Genomic DNA, 14,387 nt, shown 5'->3' with positions numbered 1-14,387 from the left:
TATCCCAGCAGCTGCACCCCATGACACCACGGACATGACACCACGGATTTTGACAACACCTGCTACGGGCTAATTAGGCGTAATTCACTGAAGAAGCTCTTCAAGAATTTTGTACCATTGGAGGACTCAATGCAGTAACATTTGACAATTTTTTGTGCACGGTCGAAATAATCTATAATACTATGAAGATGCTACCCGAACCTCAGTGTCACTGTTGTATGCACTCAAATCTCCCTTTTTTGCGCTAGTACTCAAACTTTATGCTCGAAAGAATTCATATAACGTTCTGAAATAATAGTCTACAAGTCTTATTGAGGATCCAGGAAATTTTCACGCCTGTTTCTCTAAATTAATTATGCTGTACGCACTTGGTCCTTCAAAAATAATGTTCCGCAGCCTTGCGGCTGACGTTGACGCTTAAGTTATAGTACTTTAATATAGCGATAAGTTGATCAATCATGCAAAATGTGAGAAACAGTTGCAAAAAATCGGTTGTGTGCTACATTTAACGTTTACCTAACGAGGTGCACATTATAGCGACAGCCCCTTCACGAACGCCCATGAAATACACTTTATTGAGGAGAACAGGGTCACGAGAAGTCGCGAACTAGCGTCAATAATGGAACTCATATAAATGAATTATTGATTGTGACATTCTTCTTTTTCTAAATGGCAACACAATCGGGCTGCTTGAACAAAACGGTCTTACTGTATTAAGCGGCACGGTGCTTACTGCACAAGTTATTTTCATAGCGGACCCCGATCACCGTATACTTACTATTCTCAGTTTTCTACAAATGTTGTGGCTGAATTCGTTTGGTTTCTCGTTTGGACACAACTGTTGTGAATCTCAAATGAGAGAAACTTGTTTTAGCGCAGCGAACCCTCTCTTAAGCATAGCGTGTTTTGATCACGCCCCGAGAGTTCTAGCGTTACGCGTTACTGTTCCGCCCATTCAACTCGTGCAGTATCAACCGGACGCGTATATTTCCGCTACGCTGATCTGCAATTTGTCGCGCGTCGTGTACATTGCGGTGTCCGGTGATGTCGACTGCGCCGATTCGCACGTAGTGTCTGCATCTCCTGAGCTTAAATGCATGGTGAGTGTTGTTTGAAGTTACTTACTTGGGTGGCTTGTTCTGAACCACTGTCCTACTGCGTGGAACTCTCCATCGGTTGCTTTATTTCGGGTTCAGCAAGGCTAAGCGACAAGAGATTCTGTGTCTAAACATCTCATAGGCCATGCAAAAGAATTCCAATTTGAGTAACTCTTGAGACCAAGTAGTCCCAGCCTGCACCTTGGTATGTGAAGAACGAATATATTTAATCCACTTTTTCCACAAGGGTGGCCTTGTGGAAAAAATTGGTAAAATTGCTTGTACTTATTAAATGAAATAAAGAAATGATAAATTAATGGAAATTTAAGTGGATGAATAGAACAACTGACCGCAGGTGGGAACCCACGTCCGCGCATCACACGTGCGATGCTCTTACCAACTGAGCCACCGCCGCTCCATTTTCCCATCCACTTTCTGGCGTATATATGTTTTTTCTGCTAGAGATAAACCTGGGAGTTCTGCCAGGGTCACTACTCACGGCCTTGACGGCGGATGTAGAACATCCTTTCAGGCACAATTTTTCAGTCATCAGTTGTGGTAACTAGATAGAGCCTGTGCTGACTGCTTTCTACTTTCTCTGCAGTTATCTGGGTGCAGCTGTCCTCAAAGCACGTGTGCGGCGCAGCAACTCTGAAGTACGGCGGCCATAGCACTTGCTACGACTGTGACATCGACATTCGGAACAGGTCGCCTGCTAGCTTGACGTCACCAACGAGGATTTAAAGGAGGCTACCCTGACACCCACATCATTTTTGAGGCAGCGGTTGGGGCAACTAGAGCCGTGGTGATTGCTTTCTACTTGCTCTGCAGGTTGGTGTCTATTTTCTACACGCAGTTGTGTATTTCTTCTTGCCACGACTGCTGCCTCCCAGATCGTGTTCCTTTTTTTTTTTGTTGCCTGTGTACTTGCTACCTTTGCTGACCATGCCGTCTAATGCAGAGCTGGCGCAAAAAAAAATTGAATTGCTTAAATCATTGCTTAGCTCTAGTATTGATGCTCGCGCTAATAATATAACAGCTGAAATTAAGGAGGAGTTAGCTCTGGAAGGCCTCGGGAAGCATACGTCCCTAGGGGGAAGTGTGCAATTTCTGTGCAGTAGTTTTGGCTATATTAAGGTTAAACAAAATGAATAGACAGTGGCTAACACGGAACTGGTTACGCACACTAAGGCGTCAACCACAAGAGTTACGGAGCTCGCGCAGTATTTGCGGCTGAATAGTGTTGTAATTAGGAGCTTACGAGTCACTCAGGGCGAGGACTGTGTGGCCATGGTGAAGTGGATGGGTGAAGCTATTAAGCGTCCTCACACGACCGGCAGCTTTCAAACAATTCATCGCGTCTCAACTAAATAAGACGAAAAGAAACTCGTCGCGCAGTTTCGAAGCCGGGACAAGAAAACTTTGTCCCTAACGCACTTAAGGCTCGCTCGAGCACTTCTGATGTTGGATTCTCCATTTGAATGAATGACCATTGTCTTCCGAGAACAAAAGATTATTTGCCAAGGCGCTTACGCTGAAAAAAGAGCACAACTGGCAATTTCTGTGGAGAGACAATTGCGGTATCGAGGCTCGCAAATCTAGTGATAGGAGGGCTCATCGTATTGTCAAAGAAAGTGACCTAGGCATCTTTACTTAGCCACTAGGCTTTTTTGTTCTTTTTACTTTATACGGCTAGCCGCTGTTAACAGGTCCGTCCGTCCGTTTGTCGGTCACCAGTATGCCAAAAACAACTCCCGCGCAACCTCACGCGCATGTGCGAGAAAAGAAGAAAGAGAGGCGTACGATTAGCCAACATCACCTAGATAGCACAAGGCCTGTTTACTTGTATCCATGCCGTAGCGGCACTTGGCCCGAAAGTTTCATTGACAAGGCTGGCGTGATGAAAGCGGCGACAAGGTCGATCCAAATAGGTCGCGAAGCTTCGGGCAAAAAGCGGTTCAGTACAGATTCTCACCGACATCAGCAAGGGGGGTTATGGGAGCAGCGATTGAAGCGCGACTATGTTTGGAGGGAACAAACATTGGGAAAGAAAAAAGCGTTTTTTTTTGTATTCAAGCGAGACAGTTAGATTCATTCAACGAAAATAAAATTCCTGGTTAATTTTATATATTCGTGATGAGTTAACAAAATACAAGTTTATTCAATTTTATGATTAATAATAAATGCATTTATTTTTGGCGCCCATCGTTACAGGGGGCGTTGACGCCACTATCATTGGCAATGCAATGCACGTCTTGAAATGGGCAGAAAGGCGCCCTCATAAAGTTCACCTGTTGAAATAAGCCCCCCTCGCAGTTTGTGCTTTCCTGCTTGTCGAAGTTTGTCTGAATTTGGTGACGCGGGTAGCTTCATCGCTTCTTAATCTGTTCAGTCAAAAGTAGTATGTTACGACCGCCAGATAATTGTGTTGTTTTCGTGCGACTGCGCCGACCGACAAGCTTGGCGTCCGACTACATGTTCCGCACTCTACACCTAAAGCATTCGTCGGCCTCCAAAGAAAGTATGTTCTGTGCAGGGGTGCGATTTCGACAACCGTACGGCAGGCTTTTACTGCATCGTTTTCCGCGCTGAAAGCTCGAAACGCCCATCAAGTCGAATGGCTGGGCATTCGAATTTATAGCTCCAAAAGCAGACCAACAAAGCAAATTTAGCGCCTTCGAAAACAAAATGACATCACTTCTGCTTTTAACGGACATGGCGTCACATTATTTTTTCTTCCACCAGAAGTGTTCCCACCACATACAGATGGCGCTAAGCCCCATGAACCGCCGATGGACCGCTATGTTCTGAGCGTATGGGCTCCTTGGAAGCATCGCTACCAGGTATATTTACCTTGGCCGCGACGTCGAAATCACTGTTCCCTCTACTCGGGAGCATCCCCATTAGATCCAAAGGCAGTCGGGCCGGGTAACATGATATTGCTACGGCACAATATGTGCGATCACGAAAGGCCAGCAGTGTGAAGACGACGACGACGATTTAGAAGCTAGCGCGGGCTGTTGCCTCTTGGCCAAGCGCAGCGTATTTTCCTTGTAAATATATTTGTACATAGCTTGTCGTCTGCGTCTTTCTACGTAACATATTTGGTGGAGGTGGACGTTCCCTGTACCTCGTCACGGAGCTTCGCAGTGGACGGTACGTCGAGCCTACCTTCATGGCTCCCGGCGACGCCAACCCGACTCCACCGGCTCCGACACCTGCTGCCACTTCGACGACCTACATCACCCTCTCCGCTCCCCGTGATCCTGGCGTATTCTCGGCAAAAGATGGGGAAGACGTCGAGGACTGGATCAGCCTTTACGAACACGTCAGCCGCAATAACCGGTGGGACCCAACTATCATGCTCGCCAACGTCGTCTTTTACCTCGGTGGCACACCTCGAGTTTGGTATCGGACGCACGAAGATGAGCTGACCAGTTGGGATTCGCTTAAGCAAATGCTTCGAGACTTGTTCGGCAACCCCTACGGTCACCAACTTGCCGCGCAGAAGGCGCTTTCCGGTCGTGTGCAGACGTCAACGGAGCCCTACGTCACGTACATTCAGGACGTCTTGGCTCTGTGCCGCAAAGTTGACACCCACATGACTGAGTCAGACAAGGTTTCCCACATCCTGAAAGGCATTGCCGATGACGCCTTCAACTTGCTCGTTTGCAACAACGTAGCCACGGTGGATGCTGTTATAAAAGAGTGCCGCCGCCTGGAACTCGCCAAAAGCCGACGTATTGACCAGCAGTTTGCCCGTCTGCCCAACACCCCAGCGACATCTTCCTGTGCCGACGCTCCTCGTCCCAACAACACTGCCGATGTTACCAGGATCGTCCGGCGTGAGATCGAGGCCGCCTATCCGGCTGCCTTCGACTCCAGTCCCACCACCGCATCTGCAGTCACGGTCTCACTGATCCAGGCTGTTGTCCGCCAGGAGTTTGAAAACATGGGTCTTCACACCATCTGCTCGGCCCATCGCCCTGATACCCGCCCGGCTTCTTCGATTTCGCCCCGTCCCGCATCTTCTTACCCACCACGTTTCCGCAACCCATCTGAATGGCGCACTGCTGACGACAGGCCTATTTGTTTCCACTGCCATCGCATCGGACACATTTCTCGGCACTGTCGTAGTCGCTGGAGTTCCCCGATCCGGTCTCCCTATACTGCCTACTCTCGCCCCTCAGGTGGCCCTTCTCGTCCCTATGCCGCACGCTCCGATAAGGCCGCCACTAATTCTCCTGCAACGAACCGCCCCTATTCTCGTTCGCCTTCGCCCCAACGACGACAATCTCGCTCTCCCCAGCCCCGTCGCTCCTATTCGCCGACTCCCTTCGGACGCCGCTCCCAGCCGGAAAACTAGACGATGCAGCGCCTCGAGGTGACGCTGCATTGCCCCCTACGCCGCCAAATCCTCTACTGACTTTGCCCACTCATCTGAACCTTCTTGACGTGCAAGTCGACGGTGTTTCTGTGTCTGCTCTCATAGACACTGGGGCGCATTTGTCCGTCATGAGCGCTGACCTTCGTAACCGGCTCAGGAAAATTATCACTCCCGCCACGACGCCTGTTGTCTGTGTCGCCGATGGCGGAACAGCCCCCGTCATTGGTATGTGTACCGCCCGCGTCTCCTTCGCCGATCGCTCAACAATCGTGCTATTCACAGTCATCGCCCACTGTCCCCACGACATCATCCTCGGCTTAGACTTCCTCTCCGCTCATTCTGCTCTCATCGATTGTTCCGCCAGTACTCTCCGCCTTGACCTGCCTGTTCTGGATCCTGCTGAACCACACCCCAGTCGCCTCAGTTCCGCCGACTTCGTTCGCTTGCCACCTTCGGCACTGACCTACGTTGACCTAGTGTCATCCCCACCAGTCCCCGACGGTCACTACATCGCGGCTCCTATGCCAGACGTCCTCCTTACCCACGGGATCACAGTACCCCATACAGTTTTATCTATTACGGCGAATTGCGTCTGCCTGCCAGTGGTCAACTTTGGCTTGACGACACAAGTGCTGCCACGTGGGATGTCTTTGGCCCAGCTTTGTTCATTCGAGGATCACTCAGTAGCATCCATTGCAGTAGACGACACTTCATCCGATCCTCCTCTCCCATCGCAGTCGACAAATTGTACCATCGCTGACTTACGGAAAATGATTGCCCCCGACTTGCCCTCCGAGCACGCTTGTGACCTCTACCGCGTTCTGTTTTCCTACCACGATATTTTTGACTTTAACGATCGTCCTTTAGCGCAAACTACAGCTGTCAAACATCGCATTAATACCGGCGATGCCCCTCCCATTCATCGCCGCCCGTATCGAGTGTCACCAGCTGAGCGTCAAGTTATTCACGCAGAAGTTCGCCAAATGCTTGCCAAGAACATTATTGAACCGTCATGTAGTCCTTGGGCGTCACCGGTTGTGCTGGTAAAAAAAGAAGGATGGCTCATGGCGCTTTTGCGTGGATTATCGGCACCTTAACAGGGTTACCAAAAAGGACGTGTATCCCCTACCTCGGATTGATGACGCCCTTGACTGCCTCCACGGTGCTCGCTATTTCTCCTCTACTGACCTTCGCTCCGGCTATTGGCAGATTGCCGTAGACGATCTCGACCGCGAGAAGACTGCCTTTGTAACACCCGACGGTCTTTATCAATTCAAGGTGATGCCGTTCGGCCTATGTAACGCTCCTGCCACTTTTGGATCTTATGGATCGGAATGAAAGGGCCTTGTGTTATCTAGGTGGTGTTGGATTAGCTGCGCCAGTATCGACATCATTGCTCTCCGTCGCAGCCGAGCGGCGCACTGCATTTTTTCTCCGGCTCCGACACGGATAGTCATTCGGAGCAGGCCGCTTTCAATCACAGGCACAAGAACAGGCTCGTGCATCCAAGCGCAAGCAGCAACTGCGTACTGTGGATCCGGAAGCCTACCAAGCCGTCATTTAATGAACCGTCGAGATTAGCCCGGTGATAAACAATTGGGCCACACGTTTCAGATTAGCTGGTTAACCATCTGTATACGGAGTGCTTGGACGGTGATTTTTTTTTTGTTCCGAACGCTTTCTTTCCTTCCATCCTTTCATCATAGCCCTGCTATCTCCTGAAGAGGCGAAGCACACGCTGGCTGACAGTAACCATTCCCTCGCTAATTTCATAGCACGAGTCCTACGCAAAAATTGAAATAAGATCAATAACTTTATAAGTTGTTCACTTAGTCATTTCTTCTCAATCATTTGCATCTATGGAACTTGGCTCTGCACGTAAGAGGCAATCATTTTCTGCCTGTTATCGTACGAAGCTCAATACTGCCACCATTCATCAGGTAGCTATGGTGGCTCAGGAATCTTTTTCGCCTCAGATCTACCCTACAATCGCCAACAAGATCTTTATTTTGAGGTCATACATTGTGAATCTGTGTGGATTGAATTAGATCATTCCTTTTTTTTAAAGCGAAGCTGTATATGGCTATGTTCTGATGAAAAATGTGGCCTTGGCTAAGAGCCGTGTAGAACGAAAAAAAAAATGTAGGCGTCCAACTGTTTCCGCGTGATGTTTTTAGTGTTTGTGGTCGCTCTGAATGTTATCTTATCGACCACGTTATGATGCATGACCTTCATGGTCATATATAAAATATGGGGAGGCGGTGCTGCTTCACTTCTATTGGAGGGTCGAAAAGTATAATGAAAAGTCATAGCGTACCCCCCAATCGTCGACCTTAGAGTCGACCTAGCGCACCCCGACGGCAAATGGATTGTATCCTCCCTGTTGGAACGGTTTGGAATTGAGGCCTACACGAACGTCCATGTGCCGATCACGCGTCACCGGTCGTGTATAGATTTCACCTTCGTCAAGAACAATGTCTTGCATAGCAGTACAACCAATGGTGCTGTACCACAGCGACCACGAAGATATGGTGACTGTGGTAACGAATGAGACAAAATAAAGACGATAAGAGCCAGGAAGTTACGTGCAGTGCTGGGGATACATGTATCTTAGATACTATCTTAGATACTGTTTGGGTATCTTGTATCTGTATCCCGATACGTCTGGCAAGATCTATCATCGCCAGACTTGCATCAGTGTCTGTATTTCCGATACATTAAAGATTGTATCGTGTATCTTAAGATACAAGATACTGCTATCGCAACAACACCCTGCGAAATTATAAACGTCGTCTGACCTTCGTTTCTCAAGCTGATACTGCTGTAACTATGCCACCTGAATAGAACTAAAGGCAGCGACATTCTGTTATCTTTCCGTCAGAGCCCTCCAGTGAGTTCTGCGCGTCCCTATTGGTGGAGCAGAGCCATGTGGTGACGCTCGCGCCGTCTTCCCAAAAACAAGCGCGAACGTCTGTGCGCAGCCGACCTTTTGTTTTCTTGCTTTTTTCGCGTTTAGTTGCGTTGATGCAATGATCACCAATGCGTGCGGCACGAATATGTCGCGAACGAACGCTTTAGGCCAGCTGATAAGTAGAATATAAAACCTCATTGCAGCTTTATGTGCCCTCTGTAGATAAGATGCGTCGCAAAAAATGTCGCTAAATGCGCTGCTGCTGCTGTATACAGACAAGGTAAAACTCATATAGCGGTATTTGCTGCGTCTGCTGAAACTTATTATTGACGTTCGTGTAATTAGATGGCAAACTGCTAGGTGGTCGGCAAGCAGAGCAAGGACTACCATCAGTTACAATATAAAGATCTTTCATGTTAAGCACCTAAAGAACCCTCAATAATCTGTTAGTATTTCAAAATGTTTGTCCTTTTTGGTCAAACCATACTGTTTTCATTCCGCACCAGATTAACAGATATTTCATTCAAAGGAAACAAGGTTGATAGGAGTTAAGAAATTCTCAAGGAAACCTTCTTGTACATGCCCATTTCCTGCTACATTATGTAGATCTTTAGTAAGAAATCAGCAAACCTATCGAAGTATCTTAAGGTACAAATGAAAATTATCATATTGGATACAATAATTGCGGTAGTATACTGTATCTTTATCTCAAATATATGTTGCCCGAATATCTTGCATCGTGTCTCGACATAATTGCGAAGTATCTTTTCCCAGCCCTGGTTGCGCGTATGTGTCATTATTTAATCAATATAGCAATAACCATACAAATCAATATAATTATCGACACAGTCATCTCAATACAGCTTCGCTAGTTATCCTTCTTCACAGAGTGGAAGGGCACTCATTTGTTTTAATGATAATAGCAACGTTATGCTAAGGAGCATTTACCGCTCTACTTCCTCGAACGTGAGGAATTTCAATTCTGGCCTGGATACTAGTTTGCACAAGTTTACGTCTGAAAGCAAGCATGTGCTCAGCTGGAAACACCAACATTAAATTGCCTAATATTGAAAATACAGTGTACACAGAAAATTCTGATTGTTTGAGTCATGAGAATCGCGAGCTCAGGCAACCATTCCACCCTGTGAAGATGGAATGAAGTGAAAGCACCTTGCTGTTCGTTTGAGTGATTTGACTGTCGTCACCTTTCGCTGACATTTCATCTTCAGAGTGGAAGGAATGTCATTTTTTATTGATACGGTCAATCCCATGAGGGATCATAACAAGGGCATGTACATAGCTATTTCACGAGATAATGATAGCAATTAGCACAATATTTAGAGAACACACAATACATAGGCAATTAGCAAAGATAATCAATATGGTAGGCATAAATAATAAAGTAATGCATCTTGATACCGTTACGAAAAACACGAGGTAATCAAAATGTAGACAATTTCCAAAGGTAAACAAAATGGTAGGCCTTATTTGTGGCATAATACAGGGCAGTAAATAAAGAGTTAATGAAAGAGACTGACAATTAGCAATGATGGTAGGTAGTTTTACAATACAATACATCTGAATAAACAAGAGGAAAAGGGGCAAACAATTAGCACAAATAAACAATGGTACTCAGTAATGAAAAATTAATAAATGCCGTTAAAGTTTGGTGTACACATGGGGTAATAATCCATGAGATACGCTTCAGGTGTCAGTAAGTTAATTGGGATTATGTATAGAATGAAATGAAATAAAATAAAACAGCACAGAAATAAATGGTAATGCAGGTAGGTAATGATTGAAGCATCTAATTCGTTTTTTACTAATGTTAAGAAAGCAGATAAGGTTGTGCTGTTTGTGAAAGTAGGGTCCAGCTTGTTCCCTTCATGCGTCATTAAAGGAAAAAGCGAATGCTTATGTCTTTCCGTATGAACTGGGTGTTGGTTTAATGATGGTGAATGGGTCGTGTGGTCTAGTGGGTCGTGTTTGCGTTATAGTTAAGTATTTGGAGCTGTCTATTCTTGATTCGGTATGAAGAAGCTGATACATCAATTTCACCGTGGAAACTTGGCTCGGTTTGACAAGTTGAGGATACCGGCTTGTTTTAGCAATTCCGTGGGTAAGTCTGTTAGGTCATATTTATTGCAAATACATCTTAGTGCCTTCCTTTAGTGCCTTCTAGCTTGTTAATCAGTTCTTTGGGAAAAGGAAATTAAAAAAAGTTCGCATATTCTAATAGTGATCAGACAAATGTGTTTGTCACGCGTACCTCAGCGCCTGGTAGGTTCCCTTGGGCAGGCAGAATGAACACATGAACGCAAGGTGCGATGCCACGACAATATTCATCGAATGAGGAATTTAAATTGCACACATATTAAAATACTATACTTATTGTACACAAAATGCGCCCTCCCTAACTGGGCTTTGTGTTCACACCGCCAGTGTTAAGCTAAGTCTATGGGGCGATAGTTTATACGCTAGCGGCAGGGAGCTTGCAGTAACATTTGTGTCCTGTCGTGGATGTATGCACCACCCGGTTCGTGGTCTGTCGTCGGAACCCGGTCGCAATAAGTCATCGCTGGTGTCCGGCGTCACCCCTGCCAGCGGGAGTCGTGCCGGCTCACGCTACTGATGCGCACCGGCCCAGCTGTGGTCCGTAGACGAAAGGTGACTGGTTGCAGCCAGCCTTCGCGAGTCCATGTTGAGCTAGCCATCTTCTTGTATTTATGTTACGAGACGGGGGACCGACTCGGGCCAGGAGCCGGCGCAACGCCAGTCAGGGGATGCACCGACTCATGGGGAGCTGGCCCTGAACCGCTTTCCTTCGCTGCCTGGCGGGAGGCTGTCTTGCGTTTGAGCTGCGCGGAGTCGTAGCGAGTGGTGTTCTAAATTTTGGTGCTGACCTAGGGCTACACGGCCTTAAAGACCGAATCAGTGACCTGGGCCACAATTGTGGGAAGTGCTTGCGTTAAGGCCGCCGTTATCATTCCCTGGAAGAATTTCATGGAATGCCGACGTGATTTGATTTGGGAGGACTTCGTCTCGCTGCCTCCGTTGCTCGGTTTTGCGCTCCATGGCCTCGAGGCGGCCGATGTGACCGTCAGTGGAAACTGATCTAACTACCATGTCCGCGATCTGCCGCGAGACGCTAGTGGGACAAGATCTTACGGATGATACGATGTTAAAATTTTACGTCTTCTATAGCTCGGCTTCAAGCATTGGCTCGGATGGCCCGGCCTGCTTGGTCTCTAATTAATCAATTTTCCGGCTATAACATGGTTATAGTGCCTGAGCTGCGCTACCTGCTGCTGTAGGGCGCTTTTGGTAGGGGAGGGAGGGGGGGGGGAGTTCCCGGAGACTGCCCCACTTAAACTGCTCACCTGTGGCTGAATGGGTTGGAAGGGCGGGAAATCCTTGGCCTTGAGACCGGGGGCCTCGCCTCAGTCCCGGACTTTACATTTGTAGGTGGCCCAGTTTGGGCCTTCTTGGGCTCCGGCTTGCGACTGGCGCTTGAGGCCGGCTTTGGGCGCAGGAGCCTGCTTCAGCCCCGTCACTGTCTTCGGCTTGGATCCCTTTAGGGAAGCCGACTAGATGGGTTTCCGGAACCGCCCGGCATAGCTGGGAGCTCCGGTTGGGTGGCCGCCTCCGCAGATGAGGCAGCTCGCAGTGCACTTGTGTTCTGCTGGTCCATCAAGATTGGCAGCAGAAACCTGAACCCTGCTGCTTCCTTAGCGCCTGGCCTGCGGTCGCGGGCAGGCATCGGCGCGATGGCCCACTTTGCAACAGCGGTGGCATGTAGGCACTGCCTTTTTTTACAGGCGAACAGCGAGCCGTTCGTGGCTGCAAACACCGTCCGTGGCACCTGGGCCTCCGCTAAGGTGATCCCATAACCGGGGTTCCTTCCAGCTTCCGCACAGACACTACAATTGCTTCCGCACTGAGGTTTCGTCCTGCGAGACAGTCACGACACCCCGACAGAACTCACCGCAGAGTTTGGGGGGTCCCCGGAACGCTAGTTGGCGGCCCCCGAGCGGAAAAATAACATCCCGGAGTAGCTTCTCCGCGGCGTCCACTGATTTGATCGAGCACGCACTATCACGTATTGGTCCCAGACGGGCAATACGAGGTCGACCCAAATAGGTCACGAAGCTTCGGGCGAAAAGCAGTTCAGTACAATTTGTCACCGACAATAGGAAGGATCGCTATGGGAGCAGCGATTGAAGCGCGACTATGTTTGGAGGGAACAAACATTGGGAAAGAAAAAAAGTGTTTTTTTTTTTCATTCACGAGAGACACAGTTATATTCACTGAACGAAAATAAAATTCTTGGTGAAGTTTATATATACGTGACGAGTGAAGAAAATACAAGTTTATTTCATTTTATTATTACTAATTAATATCATTTTTTTCAGTGCCCATTGTTACAAGGGGGGGGGGGGGTTGACGCCGTGCAATGCAGCTCTTGAAATGAGCAGAAAGGCACGCTCTTTAGGTTCGCTTTTTGAAATATGCCCCCTCATACGTTGTGCTGTTTTGCTTATCGACGTTTGTCTGAATTTGGTGACGCGGGTAGCTTCATTGGCTTCATCGCTGTACAGTTGTTTTCGTGTGACTGCGCTGCCCGACGGGCTTGGCATCTGACGATAGGATCAGCACTCTACACCTAAAGCTTTCGTCGGCCTCCAAAGAAAGTATGTTCCGTGCATCGGTGCGATTCTCGCAACCGTACGGCTGGCCTTTTCCTGCATGGCTTTCCGCGCTCAATGCTCGAAACGCCGATCAAAGCGAATGGCGGGGCATTTTAATACATAGCTCCAAAGGCAGGCCACCAAAACAAATTTCGCACATTCGAAAACCAAATGACGGCACTTCTGTTTTTACCGGATAGGGCGCCACATTCTTTTTTCTTCCGACAAAAGTGCTCCTTCCTCATACAGATGGCGCCAGCGGCATGAACCAACGATGAACCGCGATGTTTTGAACGTATGGGCTCCTGTGGAAGCTTTGCTACCAGATATATTTACGTTAGGCGATACCGCGAGTCCAGCACTTGCGTAGTCCCCGAGGATGCAGTGGATTGCAGCACCGGCTTGTCAAAGACCAAAAGTTATATTGAAGTCGACGGTATTTCGTGGTATCGGCATCACGATGATGTTGCCTTTTTCGATTCGCGGCGTTGCTTGGCCCGCTTCGAGGCCACACGCAGCTTGCTCCCGCCCTGCATATCCCCAGAGCGAGCCGCCGCTTGTTATGTGCCAAAACAAAAATAAAAACAACGCAGAAAGCGACCAGATAAACGCCCTTCGCGAGAAAGTTCTGCCCTCGCTGACCAGACCTTAGGAAACCAAGAGCTAACGTGCCCATGCTGTATTTTTTTGACTGGTATGTTACCTCGAGAATATGCGTTTGCGTATTACTTGATAACCGCTATTCATCTATATTTTATTGGCTTTAAACCCCTTACTGCATATTCGTAGGAATGGGTTTCCCCCCTTTACTTAATTTGTTTTTCAGCTTCTGGGGGCAATAACTTATCGGGGTGGCACCCACGCCGATGTCGCTCGAGGCCACCGCGATGTTCTTCCTTCCGCGGAAGACGCGGATCATACCCTGACGGTATTTTTCCTCGGTTGGTGGAGGTGGCCCGGTTTGATCCGTATCCATGTGTACGATGCTTAAGGACTCCAGGTCGTATCCGGTGACTTGATTTCGAACCGCTATAGCCGGGGAATCCCCGACCGAGGCCAGCGCGGGCCTCGCCACCGTTAGGTTTAGCTCCGCGGCGGCGTGGCGAAAGCTTCAAATAGCTGAAAAAAATGGTCGAAAGTTGGCTCACCTTAAACTTTGCAACTCTGGGAAATTAAGAGCTTGGAAAAAGCGGTAACACCTCTCTCTCTACCTGCAGTCTCACGGTGACATGTCGGCGCCCCTTGCCCTGCAGGAGCCCGCTAAATTCTCAAGGTGCAGCACCTTCCCGATCCCTCTCGACGTG

At 48.2% G+C, this 14,387-nt stretch overlaps 1 protein-coding gene and 1 long non-coding RNA gene across 4 annotated transcripts in view; one reads left to right on the top strand and one right to left on the bottom strand.

Annotated features, from left to right (window-relative positions):
- LOC135918096 (uncharacterized) overlaps window positions 1–12,589 on the bottom strand; it is a 135,625-nt gene extending 123,036 nt beyond the window's left edge. The window contains exon 1 of the long non-coding RNA XR_010569546.1: window positions 11,776–12,589. This is a non-coding gene — a long non-coding RNA (uncharacterized lncRNA). The remainder of the gene's footprint in view (window positions 1–11,775) is intronic.
- LOC135918074 (cytochrome P450 3A41-like) overlaps window positions 1,032–14,387 on the top strand; it is a 63,017-nt gene continuing 49,661 nt past the window's right edge. For all 3 annotated transcript variants that reach the window (XM_070533990.1, XM_065451739.1, XM_070533991.1), the window contains exons 1-2: window positions 1,032–1,100; window positions 1,702–1,928. The gene's annotated coding sequence lies outside the window, so the exon portion shown is untranslated. The remainder of the gene's footprint in view (window positions 1,101–1,701; window positions 1,929–14,387) is intronic.

Source organism: Dermacentor albipictus, chromosome 2, assembly GCF_038994185.2.
Source record: "Dermacentor albipictus isolate Rhodes 1998 colony chromosome 2, USDA_Dalb.pri_finalv2, whole genome shotgun sequence".
In the NCBI taxonomy this organism is placed as follows: Eukaryota; Metazoa; Arthropoda; class Arachnida; order Ixodida; family Ixodidae; genus Dermacentor; species Dermacentor albipictus.
Note: the sequence above shows the minus strand (reverse complement) of the source record. Positions and strands in the feature narration are given on the sequence as shown.